At 41.5% G+C, this 22,904-nt stretch overlaps 1 protein-coding gene across 9 annotated transcripts in view; it reads left to right on the forward strand.

Annotated features, from left to right (window-relative positions):
- Positions 1–22,904, forward strand: part of ABCG2 (ATP binding cassette subfamily G member 2 (JR blood group)) — a 133,152-nt gene that overhangs the window by 48,306 nt on the left and 61,942 nt on the right. The window contains exon 2 of one of the 9 annotated variants that reach the window (XM_079920885.1): positions 12,343–12,466. The exons of 5 other annotated variants lie outside the window; for them this stretch is intronic. The gene's annotated coding sequence lies outside the window, so the exon portion shown is untranslated. 3 more of the 9 variants (XM_079920886.1, XM_079920887.1, XM_079920889.1) reach the window with 3 other exon arrangements.

Here is a 22,904-nt window from a genome sequence, read left to right on the forward strand (position 1 = left end):
TATTTAGGATGAACATATTGTTGTTTATTGGCTTTAAACTGCTTTAAAACTGCTTTATTGAAATTTAGATACTATACATTTTAAATGTACAATTCAATGAATTATAGTAAATTAATAGAGTTGTGTAACCATTACTGATCTAATTTTAGAACCTTTCTATCACCTCAAAAACTTATGCTTACTGGTGCCAGTTGCACCCCAAAATATATAAACAGCTCATGCAGCTCAATATCAAAAAAACAAACAGCCCAATCAAAAAATGGGCAGAAGACCTAAATAGACATTTCGCCAGAGAAGACATACAGATGGCCAAGAGGCACATGAAAAGCTACTCAACATCACTAACTATTACAGAAATGAAAATCAAAACTACAATGAGGTATCACCTCACACTGGTTAGAATGGGCATCATCAGAAAATCTACAAACAGTAAATGCTAGAGAGGGTGGGGAGGAAAGGGAACCCTGTTCCCTTGCACTGTTGGTGGGAACGTAAATTGATACAGCCACTATGGAGAACAGTATGGAGGTTTCTTAAAAAACTAAAAATAGAACTACCATATGACCCAGCAATCCCACTTCTGGGCATATACCCAGAGAAAACCATAATTCAAAAAGACACATGCACCCCAATGTTCATTGCAGCACTATTTACACCAGCCAGGTCATGGGAGCAACCTAAATGCCCATTGACAGACGAATGGATAAAGAAAATGTGGTACATATATACAATGGAATATTACTCAGCCATAAAAAGGAATGAAATTGGGTCATTTGCAGAGATGTGGATGGACCTAGAGACTGTCATACAGAGTGAAGTAAGTCAGAAAGAGTAAAACAAATATCGTATATTAACGCGTATATGTGGAATCTAGAAAAATGGTACAGATGAACCAGTTTGCAAGGCAGAAGCAGAGACACAGATGTAGAGAACAAACGTATGGACGCCAAGCGGGGAAAGTGGTGGGGTGGTGGTGGTGGTATGAACTGAGAGATTGGGATTGACATGTATACACTGATGTGTATAAAATAGATAACTAATAAAAAAAAAAATACAGGTGAGACATACCTGGTGGACTAAGCAGGTATGGAACAGGCCCTGGAAGGTAGCAGACCTCATTGATAAAGTGGTGACAAGGGACAGTCAGTTACATCATAATGTACTCAGGTCTATTCCTACACTAAGCTGGAAAGAAGTGATACAAAGGATGGGTTTGGGCAAGAGCCCAATGAGACTGTAGAGGTTTCTTCCTTGACTAGCAGAGGAGGTCGCCCTGCCGGCTGTGTGGGCGAGCCAGGAGTGGAACCCACGCGGTTCTCTATGGCTGACCCTACTGCTGCAGCAGGAGGAGGGCCAAGAGAACCAAGGTTCCCTTGCTGAGATCCGTGCAGTTTGGATTGATGCGTACCTAATGCCTTCAGCACCACCTCCTAGGCCTTTCTCCTTTTAAGAAGAAGCAGGCCTAAGACAGAGGTTGAGGCTCCTCTGTTTCTATCTGGGACTGGAAGATTTATGCACTGGTTAAAGTGTATTGGGAACTTGATGGCATTCAAAGTTGTCAAACCTGGGACTTCCCTGGTGGTCCAGTGGTTAAGACTCTGTGCTTCCACTGCAGGGGGCACAGGTTCGACCCCTGGTTGGGGAACTAAGATCTTGCATGCGGCATGGTGTGGCTATAATAAAATAAAAATAAAGTTGTCAAGCCTGTCAGCCCCTTGTGACAGTGGGGCGCCAGTCAATGCTGTGCCTAGAATCCCCCATCAGCATAGTCAAAAACTTACTTTGGATGTGGAAACAAATCTCTAATTGGACTATGGACCGATTCCAGTATATGGGTGGGCTCTTTTGAGCCAGTCACGCAAGATGCTGTAACTGATAACTGCTGAATGCACTATAGGAAGAGTTGTGTTGAAAAAAAGTTTTTTCTTGCCTGTCTGTAACATTCCTCTTTCCCACCCCAAACACTAAGTTAGTTTCTGACTCTATAGCTTTGCTTTCTCTGGGCATCTCATTAAGTTGAATCCTGTAATCTTTTTGTCTGGCTTCTTTCACTTAGCATGTTCTTGAAGTTCGCCCATCTTATAGCATGAATTATTAATTTTTATTGCTGAACAATATTCTACTGTATGGATATACCAACTTTTGTTTATCTATACTCACCAGTTGGTGCACATTCAGGTTTTTTCCAATTTTTGGTTATTAGGAATAATGCTACATTTGCTTACAGGCCTTTGTGTGAATATATGTTGTTATTTCTCTTGGATAGATTGCTAGGGGTGAATTTCCTGAGTCACGTGGTAAATTCATGCTTAACTTTTAAAGAAACTGCCACATTGTTTTCCAAAGTAATTGTATCACTTTACATTCCCACCAGCAATGTGTGAGGGTTTCAGTTTCTTCAGATTCTCTCACCAGGAGTTGTTATTGTGTCTTTTTGCATATAGCCATTCTAGTGGTGTGAAGTGGTATCTCACTGTGATTTTAATTTGTATTTCCCTAATGACCATCACGCATATTTTCATGTGCTTATTGGCCATTCATAGATCTTTGATGAAATGTCTATTTAAATTTTTTGCCCATTTTAAAACTGGGTTATTTATCTTCTTGGTATTGAGTTGTAAGTGTTTTTTATATATTCTGAATACAAGTTGTCCCTCTATCCTATACATTTTTTTAAAGGCATGTGCAATATTTACATTTTTAATTTCATTTACAGAATGGAACCCAAATGCATAAATGTTATTTATGTTGGGGGGGAATCCATGTTATGAATAGAAGTTGTCTATGAGATATATGATTTGCAAATATTTTCTCTCAGTCTGTGACTTGTCCATTCATTTTCTTAATGGTGAAAATAGTTTGAAAACAATATTTGCATAAAAACAATATTTGCATAAAATAGTTTAAAAACAATATTTGCATATTTGTGGAGTCCTGAAGCCTCTCCATGGTACCCCAGGATTATCAGACCATAATTTGAAACCTACCGCTAGGAAGCATTTCACGGCATTTAAACTCAGCGAGCTGTGTAACTCATCTTCAGCAGAATCATGGACTGATGGAGTTGGAAGGGGCCTTGCAATTAACCAAATGCCCTTCTAATTTTGTAAATAAACTCCTGAATGTTTGAATGACTTAATGGCAACGCCTGTGTGCAAGGTTTTATGGAACCCTGGAGGTACAGCTTGGATTTGAGGACAAACAAACACATCAGGGGTCAAGAGTCCAGCTAAGGCCAGAGTACAAAGTGAAAAAAAATCAGCATTTCCTGATAAGACTAGGGATTTATTCGCTGGCTCGTGATAAAAAAGTTTAAGCATCAAAGAAGGGTAAGGAAGAACTCTAAACTCTGTAGAAACCAGGCTTTAAAAATAGAAATCCACCTCAATAACTGTTGTAAATACTAAGAAAAAAACAAAATTCATGAGGTTAAGGGAACTGTATTGTGTCCAGTATTTGAGGGTTAACTTTGCACATTTATCTCAGACTACCGATTGCCTCCTTTGCATTTATGATTTATGTACATTTCTTTCTGTATACCCCTTTAAACGTATTCATTCATTTAACAATGAATTTACTGAGTACCTATTATAAAGCTACAAACTGGCCTTAAAAATTAATTCTCACTCTTGTAAGGAAAATACATAAGTAAGCAGTTATAAAATTATGGACTAAGTATATATTTTATAAGTAGGTGTATTTTTGAGAATAAGAATGCCATGAAACAAAAAGTTATTTCTTTGAAAAGATCAACAAATCTTTAGCTACATTGACTAAGGAAAGAGAGAAATTACTAGTAATATAAAAGAATACTACACGGGCTTCCCTGGTGGCACAGTGGTTGAGAGTCCGCCTGCCGATGCAGGGGACATGGGTTTGTGCCCTGGTCTAGGAGGATCCCACATGCTGCGGAGCGGCTGGGCCCGTGAGCCGTGGCCGCTGGGCCTGCGCGTCCGGAGCCTGTGCTCCGCAACGGGAGAGGCCGCAACAGTGAGAAGCCCGCGTACCGCAAAAAAAAAAAAAAAAAAAACAACAAGGCCCAAAACTATATGCTGCCTCTGTGAGACTCATCTCAGCTCTCAACACAAACATAGGCCCCAAGTGAAGAAATGGAAGATGACCCTCCAAGAAAATGGCAGCCAAAAGAAAGCAAGTGTGGCAATTCTCAAAGCAGTCAAAATAGACTTCAAGACAAAAAAGTCGATAAGAAACAAATATAGACATTAAATAATGATAAAAGGGACAGTCCATCAAGAAAACATTTATTAATATATATGCATCTAACATAGGAGTACCAAAATATATAAAAGCAATTATTAAGAGGCCTAAAGGGAGAACTTGACAGCAACATAATAATAGTAGGGGGCTTTAACACCCCACTTACATCAATAGATATATCATCTAGACAGAAAGTCAACAAGGAATCATCAGCCTTAAAGGAAACACTGGACCAGATAAACTTAATAGATATATAAAGAATATTTCATCCGAAAGCAAGAGAATACACACTCTTCACAAGTGCACGTGGAACATTCCTAAGGATAGACCCTATGTGGGGACACAAAACAAGTCTCAGTAAATTCAAGAAGATTAAAATCATGTCAGGCTTCTTTTCTGATCTTAATGGAATGAAACTAGAAATCAGCTACAAGAAGAAAGCTGGAAAAATCACAGATGTGTGGAGTCTAAAAAGCATTGCCACTGAACAACTGTTGGGTCAACAAAGAAATCAAAGTAGAAATTTTAAAAACCTGAAGAAAAATGAAAATGAAAATGTAACATATCAAAAGTTATGAGATTCAGCAAAATTGATACTAAGAGAGAAGTTTATAGCGTACAAGCCTACCTCAAGAAACAAGAAAAATCTCAAACAATTTAACCTGACACCTAAAGGAGCTAGAAAAAGAACAAATGAAGCCCAAAGTCAGTAGAAAGAAGGAAATAATAAAAATCAGAGTAGAAATAAATGAACTAGAGACTAAAATGACAGTAGAAAAGATCAGTGAAACTAAGAGCTGGTTCTTTGAAGAGATATAACAAAATGGAGAAACCTTTAGCTAGACTCAGTAAGAAAGAAGAGAGAAGGCTCAAATAAAATCAGAAATGAGGGGCTTCCCTGGTGGCGCAGTGGTTGGGAGTCTGCCTGCCGATGCAGGGGACACGGGTTCCTGTCCCGGTCCGGGAGGATCCCGCATGCCGCGGAGCGACTGGGCCCTTGAGCCATGGCCGCTGAGCCTGCGCCTCCGGAGCCTGTGCTCCACAACGGGAGTGGCCACAACAGTGAGAGGCCTGCATACCGCAAAGAAAAAAAAGAAAAATCAGAAATGAAAAAGGAGAAGTTCCAATGAAGACCACCGAAATACAAAGGATTATAAGTGACTACCATGAACAGCTATCCATCAACAAATTGGACAACCTAGAAGAAATGGATAAATTCTTAGAATTATACAACCTTCCGAGACTGAATCATGAAGAAATAAAAAATCTGAATAGACCAATCACTAGTAAGGAGATTGAAACAGTAATCAAAAATGTCCCCCCAAATAAGAGTACAGGATCAGACAGCTTCATTGGTAAATTCTACCAAATATTCAAAGAATATTTGATACCTATCCTTCTCAAACTCTGCCAAAAATTTGAAGAGGAGGGAACACTACCTAACACATTTTACGAGGCCAACATCACCCTGATGCCAAAACTAGACAAGGACAACACAACAAAAGAAAATTACACACCAGTATTTCTGATGAACATAGATGCAAAAATCCTCAACCAAATTATTAGCAAACCAAATTTAATTTGTGTAGCCTCTATGGGAAACAATATGGAGGTTCCTCCAAAAATTAAGAATAGACCTGTCATGTGATCCAGCTATTCCACTTCTGGGAATTTATGCAAAGAATATGAAAACACTAATTCTAAAAGATATATGCACCCCCATCCCTGTGTTCATTGCAGCATTATTTACAATAGTGAAGATATGGAAACAACCTAAGTGCCCATTGATAAATGAATGGATAGAGAAGATGTGGTGTATATATATAAAGGAATACTACTCAGCCATAAAAAAAGATGAAATCTTGCCATTTGTGACAATATGGATGAATATTGAGGGTATTACGCTAAATGAAATAAGTGAGACAAACACCGTATGATTTCACTCATCTGTGGAATCTAAAAAGTAAAACAAATGAACAATTATAACAAAACAGAAACAAACTAACAGATACAGAGAACAAACTAGTGGTTACCAGAGGGGAGAGGAGTGGTGAGAGGGGCAAACAGGTAAAGGTGACCAAGAGGTACAAACTACTGGGTATAAAATAAATAAATTACAAGGATGTAATGTACAGCACAGGGAATAGTGTCAATATTTTATAATAACATTGTACGGAGTATAATCTATAAAAATATTAAATTACCATGTTGTACACTTAATATAATATTGTAAGTCAACTATACTTTGATAAAAAATTTTAAAAAATATATAGAAACTATATTATTATTGTCTTAATGTCTAAAAGGATCAAATAAAATAATTTGTAATATAGTTAAAAAAACAAAACATTGCAGTACTGGCATAAGAAGAGACATATAGACTAATAGAATAGACTAGAGAGCCCAAGAATAAACATTTGTATGGTCGTTTGATTTTCAACAAAGGTACCAAGATCACTCAATGGGAAAAGGACAGTCTTTTTCAAGAAATGGTATTGGGTCCTGATTTCAAAGTATACTACAAAGCTACAGTAATCAAAACAGTATGGTACTGGCACAAAAACAGACACATAGATCAGTGGAACAGAATAGAGAGCCCAAAAATAAATCCATAAATAAATATGGTGAATTAGTCTATGACAAAGGAGGCAAGAATATACAATGGGGAAAAGACAGCCTCTTCAATAAATGGTGTTGGGAAAACTGGACAGCTACATGCAAAAGAATTAAACTAGACTATTTTCTCACACTATGTAGAAAAATAAACTCAAAATGGATTACAGACTTCAATATAAGACCTGAAACTATACAACTCCTGGAAGAAAACAGGGGGTATGCTTTTTGACATCAGTCTTAGCAATAGTTTTTTGGATCTGTCTCCTCAAGCAAGGGAAGCAAAAGCAAAAATAAACAAATAGGACCACATCAAACTAAAAAGCTTTTGCACAGCAAAAGAAACTCTCAACAAAATGAAAAGGTAGCCTACTGAACAGGAGAAGATACTTGCAAACAATATATCTGGTAAGGGGTTAATATCCAAAATATACAAAGAGGGACTTCCCTGGTTAGGACTCTGCACTTCCATTGCAAGGGGTGAGGGTTCGATCCCTGGTCAGGGAACTGGGATCTGCATGCCACACTGCACAGCCAAACAAAAACAAAAACAAAAGCTTAGGCAGTTCAACAACAAAATAAACAAACAACCTGATTAAAAAAATGGGCAGACATTTGCAGCAACATGGATGAACCTGGAGATTATCATATTAAGTGAAGTAAGCCGGACAGAGAAAGAGAAAGACAAGTATCATATGGTATTGCTTATATGCAGAATCCAAAAAAAAAAAAAAGATACAAATGAACGGAATGGAATCCACCTGCCAATGCAGGGGACACAGGTTTGATCCCTGGTCCGGGAAGATCCCACATGCCGCGGAGTAACTAGGCCTGTGCACCACAACTACTGAGGCCCGCGCACCCTAGCACTGGCACACCACAACTACTGTAGCCCATGTGCTCTAGGGCCCACATGCCGCAGCTACTGAGCCCACGTGCTACAACTACTGAAGCCCGCGCACCTAGAGCCTGTGCTCCTCAACAAGAGAAGCCACCGCAGTGAGAAGCCCACGCACCGCAACAAGAAGAGTAGCCCGTGCTCGCCGCAACTAGAGAAAGCCTGCACACAGCAACGACCCAGTGCAGCCAAAAGAACGTATCAGTTGGTTTCCTGCTTTGAAAGATGAGAATGACTCATGTTTCTTTCCACCTCCTTTCACCTCCCCCTTAGCTTTTAAGATTTGTAAGTTTTTATGTTTATAATAGTTACATTATGTGTATAAACATAATTTCCATGGTGAGAAGTATTATTTTCTATATAAATGTATTTTAATGCATATTACCAATCTTTTTACTTATTTTTTTCCAGAGTTCTTTATTTTTCTCTCTCTGTTAATCAGCTGGGTCTTGTTGTTAGTTGGTTTTTTTTTCCATCTAGAGTTCATGGATGCTCTCTGCTCTGACTTCTTTAATGGTCAAGGATATTTGTCATCACTTGGCATGGTGGATAAGGCACATGGAGAAATACTATGACTCCAAGGAAATTAGGCATAAGATAAGTACATTTCATTATTAGGGAAAGTGTGACATTTAAAATTAAATTTACTTTAAACGTTGTAGCCTACTCTTTGATTTAATTATTATATTTATAATCTGCCTATAAAAAGGAAGTAAATAGCTTAAATTAAAAGAGTTGGTGAGGGACTTCCCTGGTGGTCCAGTGGTTAAGAATCTGCCTTCCAATGCAGAGACGCGGGTTTGATCCCTGGTCGGGGAACTAAGATCCCACATGCCGTGGGACAGCTAAGCCTGCCACAACTACTGAGCCCTCACACCGCAACTAGAGAGGAGCCGGCGCTCTGCAACAAAGATCCCATGTGCCGCAACTAAGACTCAATGCAGCCAAATAAATAAATATTAAAAAAAAAAGAGTTGGTGAAAGATGATATATGAGATAAATATGAAAATTACTAAGAGTCCATATCTTTGGACATATGAAAATATGTATGAAATACATATGAAAATATTTATGAATAAAATTATTTGGCCTCTGAAATTTGTTTCAAAATAATCTGTGGGAGAGGGAGAAAAGAGAAGTATCAATGAAACAAAGAGAGGCTACTAGCTGAGATCAGCACATAGGCATTCATCATACTGTTCTTTCTACTTGTGAAATGCTTGCAAATTTCCATAGTAGGAAGAAAAAGTGAAGAAGATGACAGATACATTTGAGGACTTCTATTTTCAGTGATACTGCAGTTAGAGACCCTGAAACTACCCAGCTACATGATATCTAAAAATGCTTGGTAAAATTTTAAAACCACTCTTAAATGACTAGATGAGTCCACTAAGATCAGAATGGAGTAAACTAAATTTTAGAGCCTTGGATACCCTGAGGCCTACAGTCGTTTTTATTGAGACTCTGAACTGCATTGCACAGAGGGGACAGGGACAAAGCCTGAATTCACATAAAATAGAAGCATAATGCCTGGGCCCGGGAGAGGTGCACCCTCAGAAAGGGCGAACTAAAATGGAAACCCACCCTGCAAAGGTGAACCACAAGAACACATTTCTATCTTGGGCTGGGCTATGAATGAAAGTTAAAAAAAAAAAAAAAAAAAAAATCACGTCCTTTGAGAACTTGTAGCCACTGGCCAGACCTCAGGTAGTTTGGGACCCAGTCCACCTTCTTTGTATGATCCCAAAACACAAGCCTATAATTTAAGGAATATCAGGGTAGGTAATATCCCCAGGTGTCTAAGAGAAGCAAAAACAGACTTTCCCAGATGAGCATACCCTCAACCAGGCCTCAAGGAATTTCCTAGAGACAGGTAACAAAAAACTCACAATAAAATATTATAAAACAGAAATCCAGCAAGCCACAGATAACAGAACTAGAACCACAGAGAGGTCAGCTTTTATAATTAATTATCAGAATTAAAATTTAAAAATAAGTCTGCTTGAAATGTTTTCAGATTTAAAAAGGGCATTGAAAACATGAGCGAGAGAATAGGAGACTAATAATTAGGCCAATTTGAAGAAGAACAAAATATTACTTTTAGAAATTAAAAAAAAAGAAACTTACTAAAATTAAGAATTCAAATGGATAGAAAGTTAAACGAAAGATTAATAGAAATGTATACGCGATAGTGAGAGGCCCCACACACCGCGATGAAGAGGGGCCCCCGCTCGCCGCAACTAGAGAAAGCCCTCGCACAGAAACGAAGACCCAACGCAGCCAAAAATAAAATAAATAAATAAATATTTAACTGTATAGAGTATTAGTGACCAGGAAGATATATCTGAGGAAATTATCCAAAGTATAGCCACAGGGAGGTAAGATGTGGACATCCTAAGGGGGATTAAGAGCCACAGAGAAGCAGGAAGAAGGCCCAACAGACTGCATCTGTGTCTTCCTGTTTCCTACAAATGGAGCAGCCCACTGGCTACATCCCTAGCCGGAACTTAAAAGCACTTTTTTTTTTTTTAAGGATCAACATAATTTTTTTCATTATCAGTCTTACAAATTACTGAGGTGGGGCAAGGCTAGGATTGTAGCTTGAATCTCACTTTTTTTTTTTTTCTTTTTTTTGCGGTACGGGGGCCTACTCACTGTTGTGGCCTCTCTCGTTGCGGAGCACAGGCTCCAGACGCGCAGGCTCAGTGGCCATGGCTCACGGGCCCAGCCGCTCCGCGGCATGTGTGATCCTCCCGGACCAGGGCACGAACCCATGTCCCCTGCATCGGCAGGCGGACTCTCAACCACTGCGCCACCAGGGAAGCCCGAATCTCACATTTTTGTTGAGAAACAATCTGATTGGGGAAGCCGTGTCACTGAGCAGAGGGCCGTGGAGGCGTCCCAGGTTACGAGCCGTGTTAGAGACCTTCCCAGAGGCGACAGGGGAGACCAGGCGCTTCACAGTCAGAGGTCTACTCCAGGGGCTCTCGGTGTCCACTGCCCCCCTTTAGGGAGGCGCGGGGAGGCACGATGGGCTTCGGGAGCTTCACCCCGCAGGTGCTTTGTCTCTGTCTTAACATTCCCATCCACATCACAGAGCCCCAGGCAGAGCTGGGCGGTGCTTTGTCCCACGAACCTCCACCCTTTTATAAGTGGGTAGACCCTTCACTACTCTAGGCTTCAAGCAGAGAGCCTGGCTCCAGTCCCCTGCTTTGTGTCATTGGAGTTCCCTTTATTCAGCCAAACTCCTTACCACCATTACCTGCTTCTAGACTCAAGGCCTTCAACCCACAAGCTTGGTAATTAACATTCTGGGTTCCTTTCATGGAGATGCTCATCTTGGTTTTGCAACCGACTGGACTTTTTTGTTTTTCTTCTTTTACTTTGATCCATTGTGACTGAGGGGGATTTTGAAGGGTGAATGAATTTATTCTACATTCTCTCTTCAAAGAAATTTTTGAGCAGTTTTTACAGGAAATAATAGTGTCCTTATTTCTTATATCTGCAATAAGGAGCATAAGTCATTTACTGTCTGACCTAGGGCAAGTTGCATAATCTCACTATGCTTCAGTTTCATCATCTGCAAGATAGAGATTTTAATAGAACCCACTAAGGACATTGTTGTGAAGATGAGATGAGGTTTAAAAAAAAAAAATGCACAAAACCTAAAGGTACTTAGAACACTGTCTGGCAAGCAGCAAGTACTCAGTAAACATTAGCTGTTATTATTGGTACGGGGTAAAAAGCGAGGTTACCTTATGTTTTCCAAATATACATTATTTTATTTTTATTCAACCCAGTGACATAGGTATTATCATCCTTAATTTGAGGTAAGAAAGTGAGGCACCCAAGGGTCAAATAGCAAAAATTGTAGCGGTGAGATGAACCTTGGGTACATCTAGATTGGCTGTTGGCTTTGTTACACAGAGAATGATTAATGTATGTTTCTTGGTCTAATATGGGTGATGACATAGCGAAGACTAAGATGTCGTTCTGGGTGAGGCTGTAAGGTTTTGGCTCTGTTGATATTAACTATTATAATAGATGGCATGACAGCCAGCAGTGAAAAAAGTCTAAGGCATTATATAATGAATCGTGTGTCATTTAATGCTGATTACACTTTAACTTCAGTTGCTCCCAGGCTTCCACGAATGAACTCTTATCTCTACAGGCAATAAAATGTTTATAGCAGTCAGTAATGTATCAAATGAAAAAGGTCAGTCTCAATGAAACCCTCTTCCATTTTTACAACATTCAGGTAAGGGTAGATACACCCCTGCATTACGTAAGATAAACTCACTTTTATTTTTCAGTCAATAAATATCAAGTATTTGTCTGTTCAAGGCCCTGAGAAAGGCAACACTGAGGAAATACACTTAGGTGGAAGACATGCTTTCTATCTTAGTAATTCCCATTAACGATCCACAAGGTATTCAGCTTCTTAGGTTTGAGATCTTAAAGTCAGCTCCGGCTTCTTTTGTCTCTCACTTTCAATATTTTATCCATTACCAGGAACTGTAAATTCTTACTTTATGATGTTTCTTTTGTGTCTCTTTCCTCACAAATTTTTTCCATCGTTGCTCTAGTTCAGTCTTTATTTTTTTCATTTCCAGACTGATCACCGCCTTCCCACATTCCCCCAACCATTCTACACATGAACAGATTAATCTTCCTAAAACACCACTTTGACAATGGCATCCCTCTACACTAAACTTTCAGTGTTTTCTCACTCTCAAGGTAAGTCTACATTCCTTGGTTTGGCATTCAAGCCTTCCATAATTTGGCCCCAGAAGATACTCTCCCATTTCTATTAGTACATTACCGAGAATGGAGCCTTTGAACTGCTCTTTGATGGAGAGTTTCCATGAACAAATGTTGTATGCATGTTCTGCAATGATGAAACCTACTTAATCAACTTGTTTTAATCTAGCATCTCCCCATCTTTTTTTTCACAGGACGCATATCCATAAAGTCCTATGTTTAAGTAAACTTTTAAATTGCAGTATAACATAATACAGAAAAAGTAAAGAAAATCTAAGTAAACAATGTGATGTATATTTACAAAGTGAACATACCTGTATATCTGCCACCCAGACCCCCATATATATTTTTTTGTTTGTTTGTTTATTATCAGTATCCCAGGAGTCTCCCTTATGATCCACCCTAGTCATTGCCCTTTTCAAAGGTAACTACTCATCTTACTTTTATCACTGTACATGAATTTTGTCTATTTTGGTTTCTTTTTTTGGCTTGTTTGCTTATTTTTATTGAAATATAATTGACATATAACATACACAAATATGTATGTGTGTATATATATATATATTTGATCTGAGTAACAGATATACAAGTGTGTTTACTTTGTAAATACACGTCAAGCTGTTTACTTAGATTTTCTGTACTTTTTCTATATGTGTGTTATACTTCCATTAAAAAGTTCACTTCATTAAAAAAAAAGTTTACTTCAACTAAAGACTTTATAGGTATGTGAAATTTACTTCAGTGGACTCTCAACATCTAAACTTTCAGTCTGTTTTGCAGGGACAAATGTTACAACCTCTGTCCCACTTTGAAACTCTGCAGGTTAATTATCTGTACCTACCTAATTATATACATTTTTTCCTCTGCTATGCTCATTTTTTTAGGGCTTGACTACCTCTGTGAACTTTACAACCAAATGAGTTATTTGGTCTCTTGTCTGCTATATAAAGAAAATTATATGAATCAAGGTGGTCCGGCTGCACATCTGGCCTCAACACCTCCACCATCCCCTGCTGCCCGCCCCCCGCCCACCTTATGTTGTCTCTCTCTGTATTAATGCCACCTTCTCTTCTCTTTTCTCTTCTCTTCTCTTCTCTTCTCCGTACCTATAAAAACATTGACAACCGGTTTTGGTATTTCTCCTCTTTCCAAGATGTCGCTACTTTGGCAGAGTCTGTGTTTATTTAGATGACCAACCCATCACCCTAGCTTCTGTGCTATTTGATCTTCTCAACTTAATCTTCAGTGTAGGCAGAATTCTAAAGATCCCCTTCTCCCCCAGGGTCCAAGATTCCACTGGTATGTAACCAAACATTAATCTGGGTACTGCTCTGAGTAAATGTGAAGTTGTGATTGAAGTCCAAATGAGTTCACCCCAAAATATCTAGATTATAGTGAGATTATCTAGATGGGCCTGATGTAATCACACAAGCCCTTCAAAAGGAGGAAGGCGAAATCCAAGAGATTAGAAGTTTGAGAGCCTGCTTTGAAGATGGAGGGGAGTCACATGAGAAGGAATGTGGGCAGCCTGAAGCAGCTGGTTTACTGACAGCAAGGAAACAAGGACCTCAGTCCTAAAACTGCAAGGAATTGGATTCTGCCAACGACCTGTCCTTGGAAGTAGATTCTTCAAATAAGAGTCTTCAGATAAGAGCCGGGCTGGCTCATGCTTCGATTTGGCCCCATGATACCCTAAGCAGAGCCACGCCTAGCCCGCCTAGATTCCTGACCTCCAGAATTTTGAAATAATTAATGAGTATTGTTTTAAGATGGTAAACTGATGGCAGGTTCTCAGCACTAGAAGGTAAATATACCTTCCTTCCATTTCCAGAATTTTACTGTCACGTTGAAACCATGGGACCTTGTCAAATCCTGGAGTGCCAATATTCTATGCCAGCTTCCTATTCAGTGACTTCACCGTCCAGTTTCAGCTCTTCAGCCTGCAAGTGACCCCGCTATAGGCTCCCTTTCTACCTGTCTCTTCCTGGATTCACTTTCCTAGGATGAATCACTTCACCCGCTCAAACTCATGCTCCATTTTTCTATTGCCTTACCCACCCAGCAAAACCACATCCTCGAATTAATTCAACCTTCTAACCCGCTCTATCTTTACTTCTTTGTGATTGGGAAAGCCATGCCCATTTGTGGCTTTGAGAGCACCACTTTTATAGAGTCCAGTCTTAGGGGTCCTTGGTGTTGCTCTGTAGTCTCTCTCTGGGTCCCTTGGAAGAAAAACTTTTCCTCTGCCAATAGGTCTAGTGGGTCTGGGGGAGGAATGAAAGTTAATTGACCACAAACCGATGAAAGGAGAAAAGATCAGGTTCTGGGGCTTACAGACCAGCTTAATAGGGGAAAGGAGGGTGGAGAGAAAGGGATTCTATGGGAAAACAAAGGACTTTTAGGAAAGACAAGTAGGCTTTTAGGGAAAGAAAGAAGTATGACAGTTTGTGATGTTGGTTTACGCAATTTCTTATCCAGGTATGCGTGGTTGGTCTTCTACCAGGCACTGAAGCTCCTCTGAGGGGATTTATAGCAGCTTTACTCTCTGAAGGCTCTGCTTTTAGTCAGATAAGGGTAGCTTCAAAAAACAAAAAAAAAAAAGCTTCTTTCTGCAACAGCTGTATCTCATATGGCTTCAGTTTAAATAGTCCTCATAGGAGCTCTGTGGGTCCCCACATGTGCATCTTCTTTGTTTCCTTAGGGCCGTGTGGTAAGGAGAATAATGACCTGCCAAAGATGTCCATGTCCTAATACCCAGAATGTGATTGTGCTAAGTTACCGAATCAGATGGCTTTAAAATAAGGAGATTACCCTGGTTTATCTGGCGGGTCTAATGTCATTATAAGGGTCCTTAAAGGTAGAAGAGGGAGGTAGAAGATGAGAGTCAGAGAAAGAAATGTGATGGCAGAAGCAGGGTCTGAGAGATGCTGTGTTGTTGGCTGGAGGACGGGGCCATAGCCCAGGAACTCAGGAAGCCTCTGAAACCTGGAAGAGTTTCCAGAAAGGAACCCAGAACTGCTAACAGCTTTGGTTTTAGCCCAGTGAAGCCCACGTTGGACTTCTGATCTACAGAAATGCCAGGTAATACGTTTTCGTTGCTTTAAAGCCACCAGTTTTGTGGTAGTTTGTTACTGCCGCCACAGGAAATGAATACAGGCCTACTTTAGTATTCATCATTTTTTCAGATCCCTGATCTTCTCATTCGCGCCCATACTCTCAGCAGATCCCCCAACTTCAGAAAGAAGGTGGAGTTGTAGGCCATACATTTCTTTCAATTTTCTCTCTTTTCCCTTCTTAAAACAATTATTACATGAGGACACCTCCTGACTCCCTTCCCCTTTGCCACAATTAAAAAAAGATATAGGGCGGCTGGGCCCGTGAGCCATGGCCGCTGAGCCTGTGCGTCCGGAGTCTGTGCTCCGCAACGGGAGAGGCCACAGCAGTGAGAGGCCCACGTACCGCAAAAAAAAAAAAAAAAAAAAAGATATATATTTTTGGCTTTTCTAACACTAATTCGTCTGAATTCTAATTCCATTCTACTTTCTAAGGTACCTGATTATAGCAGTTAACCACCTTTTCTTCTTTATGGCTTGTCCTCTTGGCATGGACACATATTCTGGCCTGTAATTTAAACCAAACAAGAAATATTTTCTCTGAACCCCAAGATAGTCTTTAGGTATACTCCTTTCTCTCACCTTCCTTTTATAGTGAGACCTTTGGGAAGAGTTGTCTATACCCTGTTCCTGTTTTATCCCTTACTCGTCAGTGCTCAAGCAACTACAGACCAAACAGTCTCTCACGGAGTGAGTCAAAGGCCCCTGGTAGCTGTAAGCAGAGCCATGGGGGGTCATGGTGCCTATGGCCTCTTGCACCGTTTTTTATTTGCTTCAACTTAAGTAGTAATGAAAATAAATATACTGGGATCCAGTACAAACATTATATACATAACCCAAATGCCCCCAGGCCCATAATAAGCCCTGCCTGAAACCTGAACTTGCTAAGGGGGAACTGACCCTGAGTTCACCGCTTGGAGTAAGCACTGAGGAATGGACTGGTTCCTCACCAGCTCCTTGCACTTGGTGGCCAGGCAGGCAGATAGACTGAGAGCTCAGGGCGGCTCAGAGAGCTTTGGAGGATATTAAGAATCCTATGAGAAGGATGAAGAGAGCTTCTCATAGGTCCATATAAGAGCTTTGGTAGTAGAGTGCCTGATTGACGGAGTTCTAGGCCCAGGAAGTTTGTTCCTTTAATGAGAAGACTTTTTGATTTTGCTTTGGTTGCCATTCTATATAATATATAAATCATATCCTTTATCAACGTTAAACAAATTTGTAACCGTCTGTTGCTGACATTCCGTCAAGCACTGATACCCCTGTTAGAACCATACAAGCAAACACCCCTCACTGGTGTGATGATTGGAAAGTACTATGCTTCCCTTCTCCCCGACAAGTCTCCCAGTTATTTTTGGAGTTTTCAAAAGGGAGACTCAAATGACTTCATGATTGAGACTATCGGCTCCCTTTACCTGAAGGCATCTGTTTTGAATCATCTAGTTATGCCTACAAAAACACATGGTGACACCTCAGGCCTTCCAGCGCCCATTTAAGATCTCCAATGTGTGCGTCAAGGGTGTGGACTCCAGACGGCCCCAAAGCTTTCCAGTTGGGACTGTAAAGAAATCCTAACTTTGATAATTCTGTGGCTTGACTGCAAGGCACCTAAAACGTGACAGTGACTTCAACCAGCTTGGAGATGGTCCAGCAGGTCAGTGATATCATCAGAGATCCAGGCTCTTTCTGTTTACTTATGCCATCTAAGAAATTAATAGAAAGAAATGGGGGGCTTCCCTGGTGGCGCAGTGGTTGAGAATCTGCCTGTCAATGCAGGGGACACGGGTTTGAGCCCTGGTCTGGGAAGATCCCACATGCCACGGAGCAACTGGGCCCGTGAGCCACAACTACTGAGCCTGCGTGTCTGGAGCCTGTGCTCCGTAACAAGAGAGGCCTGCGCACTGCAATGAAGAGTGGCCCCCGCTCGCTGCAACTAGAGAAAGCTCTCGCACAGAAACGAAGACCCAACACAGCCAAAAAATAAATAAATAAATAAATTTTAAAAAAAGAAAAAAGAAAGAAATGGGGGAAAACTTTACATTGAAAATTTACAAATAAACCACAAACGATCATTAAACATTAAAAAAGCTTATTGTAAGTCAACGTAATATAAATTAAAACACTGATATGCCATTTGTTACATATCAAATTAAAAAAAATTATTATTCTGTCTAGTATTTGTGAGAATTTAGGGCAACAAGCAATCTTTAAATTGTTAGGAGACTGAATTTGGCACAAACTTTTTGTGGGAAATTTAGCTGTATGTCTTAAAATTTTTCAAATGAGCATACTTTTGCCTCAGCAATTCCCTGTCTGGAATTTACCTGAGTGTGCCTTGACACAGCTGCAGAGATGTTTTGTGAATAATAGGAAGATTGGTTAAATTAATTATGGTACATAACAAGAGGACTGAATACCATGTGCCCGCAGGGAACCATGTTTGCAATATAGCAGTTTTACAAAATAATAACAGCTACTGCTATCGACTGCTATCTAATGACTTTGCACACATTGTCCCATTTAATCTCTGTAACTACCCTGAGAGATCCTTTCCCCTGATTACCAATAACCACTTCAAGACTAAGTAACTAGTTCAAGTCTCCAGCGTTTGGGAAAGCCAGGATTCAGACACAGGCTATCTGACTCCAGAGATGATGACGTTCATCCCTGTACTTTGTATATAAACCCAATTTTGTTTTTTCAAAAAAAAAATGTATGCAGAGAAAAAGACTAAAAGCAGATGGTATGTGGCTGATGGGTTACAGGGGATTTTCATTTTCTTACTTGATACGTAATAAGAGAGAAAAAATTTAGTTAAATGGAAAAGAAAAAGTGCCAGATTAGGAACACATTCAGGGACTTCCCGGATGGTCCAGTGTTTAAGACTCTGCAGTCCCACTGCAGGCATTAAGGGTTGCAACCCGCATGCCGCGCCGTGCGGCAGGGAGGAAAAAAAAAAAAGAATAACCAGGCTCTATGAATACTGGGCAGTTACTCTATTCAGAGAGGTTGTGAGGTGGAGAGCAGGGAGAACAGAGGGCAATGGTCTGAGAAACTGAGTCACCCATTTAGCCTAACTTTTGACCTTGTGTAAAATGGCCTCCTTTGGACCAGGTGACTCATATGTAAAATTAGGACCATCGTCTTCAGGTTCCCCCCTCCCTAATATTGTTACCTAAAATACCCAAACACAAAATGAGAAGACAGGGCATTTGAAAATAATTAGCCCGAAGTAAGATGCTAATTTATAAGTTAAAATGACTCTTTATAATGCCATACATTTATGAAATGCTGGCTTTAATCTGAATTTCTCAAACAATTTGATGGCAGTGATCAGCTTAAGAACGTATTGGGATGAGGTGAGGAACTCTCTTCCTGAATCTGCACACTTTCCAGCTTTTCCACACCATCAGTGTATTGAACAGAAGTACTGATATTTATTACAGGAGTGTGAGGGACACATTTAAACTGTTCATAGTACTATTTTCATTCAGCAAGTTTTGTCTCCTCCACCCCTAGATTCAGTTCCTGATTTTATTGGCCCTGGGGCGCGCACACCTGATTTCTCAGAAGCTCATTCATTAGAGACCGCCTACTTGCTCTGGGGGTGGACAACGTGAGACAGAAAAAATAAAATCCGAAAAACAAAACTCGGTGTCCGCTTCCCCTGGTGCTTAGGAGCGTGGGACACCGGGAGTGGCCAAGTCCATCCAGGTCAGACCAGGTATTGATCGGCCCGGGGAGCGTCCTGGGGCTTCCAGGGCCAATCGCCCCAGTCCGTTTCGTGCGAGCCCCGGAGGACAGGAGCTGTGGCTTTGTCCCTGCGGACTCCGGGATAGTCATCTCCGTCAGCCGGTCCCCGCAGGCAGGTGACGGTGTGGTCCAGCGCCAGGCTGGATGCGCTCACACAGCCCTCGCCCGCGTTCCGCCCGAGCGCCGGGCCCTTATCAGCGGCTAGGTAGGCGGCGCCACGCCTCCCGCCGGCCTTCGGGCACCGACCCCGAGGGAGCCGGGGTGCGAGAGAGGGGCCCCGCCCTGCGCTCTTTCCGCTCGTCGCCCGCTTCCCCTTGACGGTGACAGTCATCCGGGCCAGCGCCTTCCCAGGCCGGCCCGCGGCGCCGGTGAGTGCGGGGCTCGCGGGGAGCGCGCGGGCGCGGCGCCTGGGCTGCCCGCCGGGGCGTGGGCGTCGGTCGGAGAACGTCGCCCCCTCGGCGGGCGCGGCCTGGGTCCTGGGTCCTGGGTCCTGTGCCGCTACGCGCCGGGTCCGGAGCGCGCGCGCCAGGCGCAGGAGGGAGCCAGACTGGGCGGACGCTGGAAGGAGGCCGCCTGGAAAGGGGCGCGTAAGTGCGGGCGCTTGCTCTCCTTGTTGAGTGGGAGCTGCTTCGGTCGGGTATGTTTGGAAGGTCCAGCTGACTCAGCTTAGCGTTTATGTAAATGATTGTTAGTGCTCTGCCTCTGAGCATCACAGCACCGGAGACGGAAGCCCTTAGTTAAATTAAACTGAACCACTGTTTAACTGAGCGAGTAAACTGTGAAAGCCGTTTGGGATGTGTGTGCCGTGAAAGGTCCGTGGCTGTTGCGTGTATACATTTGGTAGAGAATAGAAAACTGTACAACTGAGATGACTAGGTTTTAATTAGTCCCTCCCAGCCAGTTTCATTTGAAAGTAAGTATGAAACAGACTGAAAATATAGACTCTTTTTTTTTTTTTTTTAACCAGAAAACAGTGTCTTGGTGCACCCGATTCCGTGTCTGGTAGTGTGTGTTAGCCGGTTGGTAAAACTCTTGCCTTTCCCCGAATGTATGAAGCTAGAGTTGATACTGGGTGGATTAAAACTTATTGAGTATGGGAATAGGAGAGAAATGTGTTAATATTGGTGCTTTTAAAGGGATTAGCCAATATATTCTATGTCTTTTCTCCCCAGGACATAAAATGCGTCCACAACTTTGGATGGTTTGCCAAAGAGTTATATTGAGCTGCCTTTTGTAATTTTTCTGTGGGTAGTTGACTTTTAATGATTAACTTCAAAAAATTAACCAGCTTATTTCAATACTTATTAAAAATAATACTGGAGAAGTTAGAACAATACAGAGAAACATATGACCAAAAAGTTAGATTGTAAATCTAGCCAACAGGTAAAAAAATACCTGTAGTGTTGCCTCATTTTATTTTCTTGCCCAATAGTAGAAATATAAAAGCTCATTACACTTTCAGAAAAAAAAAAAAGATTCATAGTAACAAATGTATACTGGTCATCTTTGTTCCAGACCCTGGGCATTCAGCAAGAGCTCCCATAGGAGACATTGTGTTGCATCAAAATGGTATGAAAATACACTGAACAGCCAAAATCAATTTCTGTATTATTTTTATTAAGCATTCAAGAACAATTTGAGGCAAGCATAAGTGTTACAGATGGAAAGTAAAATGCACCAAGAGTCACCATGGGGGAGCACGTTAGAATGGATGTGGACAGCAAATTAAAGTGACGCCTTGGAAGCTAAAATAAGAAGGGACCGATCAGTCACACAATTCAGTGAGGATAAAGACAGGAAATGTATGAGATCCTTAGAGAAGATTTTCCTGGCATCTGCTTCTGAGGCAAATGTCTTGTGTCACAGAAGGATGCAGAGGAGACTGAAGGATGGCGGTGGGAGAGTCTGGGTGCCCATCCCATAGTACATGCCAATAGTGCCTTTTCTAGGACTGCTTGCTGTAGTGGTCATTTTCCTTGCCGTAAGTATTATGAGAAACGCTTGTAGGTTCCTAAGCCCCTATGGTCACAAATGCTGCAGTTCGATAGTTTGGGCTTATTTGGGGGTAAATCTAGATTTTATAGAGGGATAGATGGACCTCATGTCTTCAGATACTCTGTATTTCTCTCTCTAGCTTTTTAAAAAATTTAATTAATTAATTTTTGGCTGCGTTGGGTCTCCGTCGCTGCGTGTCGGCTTTCTCTAGCTGCGGTGCGCAGGCTTCTCATCGCGGTGGCTTCTCTTGTTGCAGAGCATGGGCTCTAGGCACGTGGGCTTCAGTAGTTGTGGCTCGCGGGCTAAGCTGCTCCACGGCATGTGGGATCTTCCCGGACCAGGGATCGAACCCGTGTCCCCTGCTTTGGCAGGTGGATTCTTAACCGCTGCTCCACGAGGGAAGCCCCCTTCTGACAGCAGTTTGGCAGCAGTCGATATCAAGTGGGAAGTTTTATTCTCTGTTGCTTATTGGGGTTATAGGTTAGGGTTGAGATTTTTTAGTGAAAACTAAAGAACTTGAATGGCCATCCTCTCTATAGGATATAGGATATTATAGGTCTACAGGAAGCTAAAGTTTATCCTTTAAAAAATCAGTTCCCACTTCACTCCAGGATGTGAACCAAGAAACTGTCTAGCTGAATTGGGCCTCATAGTTTTGTGTTATTTTCCCAACAGCAGTTTTATGAGATCTAATTTATGAGAACATATCATTGAGTTCACGCCTATGTAAAGTGTACAGTCTGTGCAGTCATCACATTTTCATCATCCTCTCCCCTAAAAACCCATTAACACTCACTCCCCTTTCTCACCGCAGCCCCCTCGCCCCCTCTTGTTTTTTGGAAGCCGGTATTCTCCTTCACTAGGAGACTGTTAGAAAGTGGACATCTAATTTTTGAGCCACACAGTTAGCTTGTTTATAGAAATAAATAAAACGTCCAGAGAATCGTAGCATTGAAAGTAGTGTTCTGTCGTTTAAATTGGGGTTGGTGGGTGTGGGTAAAGCAGAAGTGCTGCCCTTATCCCAGTTTCAAGGAAGAAGTTTTGTTTTCGGCAAGAAGGGTGGAATGAAATCTTGGCAAGGTCAGAAACCCCGTTGAAAACGCTGCTCACTAGCTCAGTCCCTTTGGGCTTGCAATTGAAAAGACCTGTTACTCTTTTTTTAAAAAAATTTTTTTAGAGAGTTTTTTTTCTTTTCTTTAATTTTATTTATTGATGGCTGCGTTGGGTCCTCAGTTCTGCGCGTGGGTTTTCTCTAGCTGCGGCAAGCGGGGCTACGGTGCGCGGGCTTCTTATAGCAGTGGCTCCTCCTGTTGCGGAGCACGGGCTCTAGGCACGTGGGATCAGTAGTTGTGGCTCAAGGGGTCTAGGGCGGAGGCTCAGTAGTTGTGGTGCATGGGCGACCAGGGCTCAAAACCCGTGTCCTCTGCATCGGCAGGCGGATTCTTAACCACTGTGCCACCAGGGGAGTCCAGACCTGTTACTCTTTAGAACAAGGTTTGGCTGGAAATTCGTGCTTAGGCCCAGGTAGCATTAGGCAGTTCTCTGTCATTTCACAG

Source organism: Stenella coeruleoalba, assembly GCF_951394435.1.
Source record: "Stenella coeruleoalba genome assembly, chromosome: 4".
Lineage (NCBI taxonomy): Eukaryota > Metazoa > Chordata > Mammalia > Artiodactyla > Delphinidae > Stenella > Stenella coeruleoalba.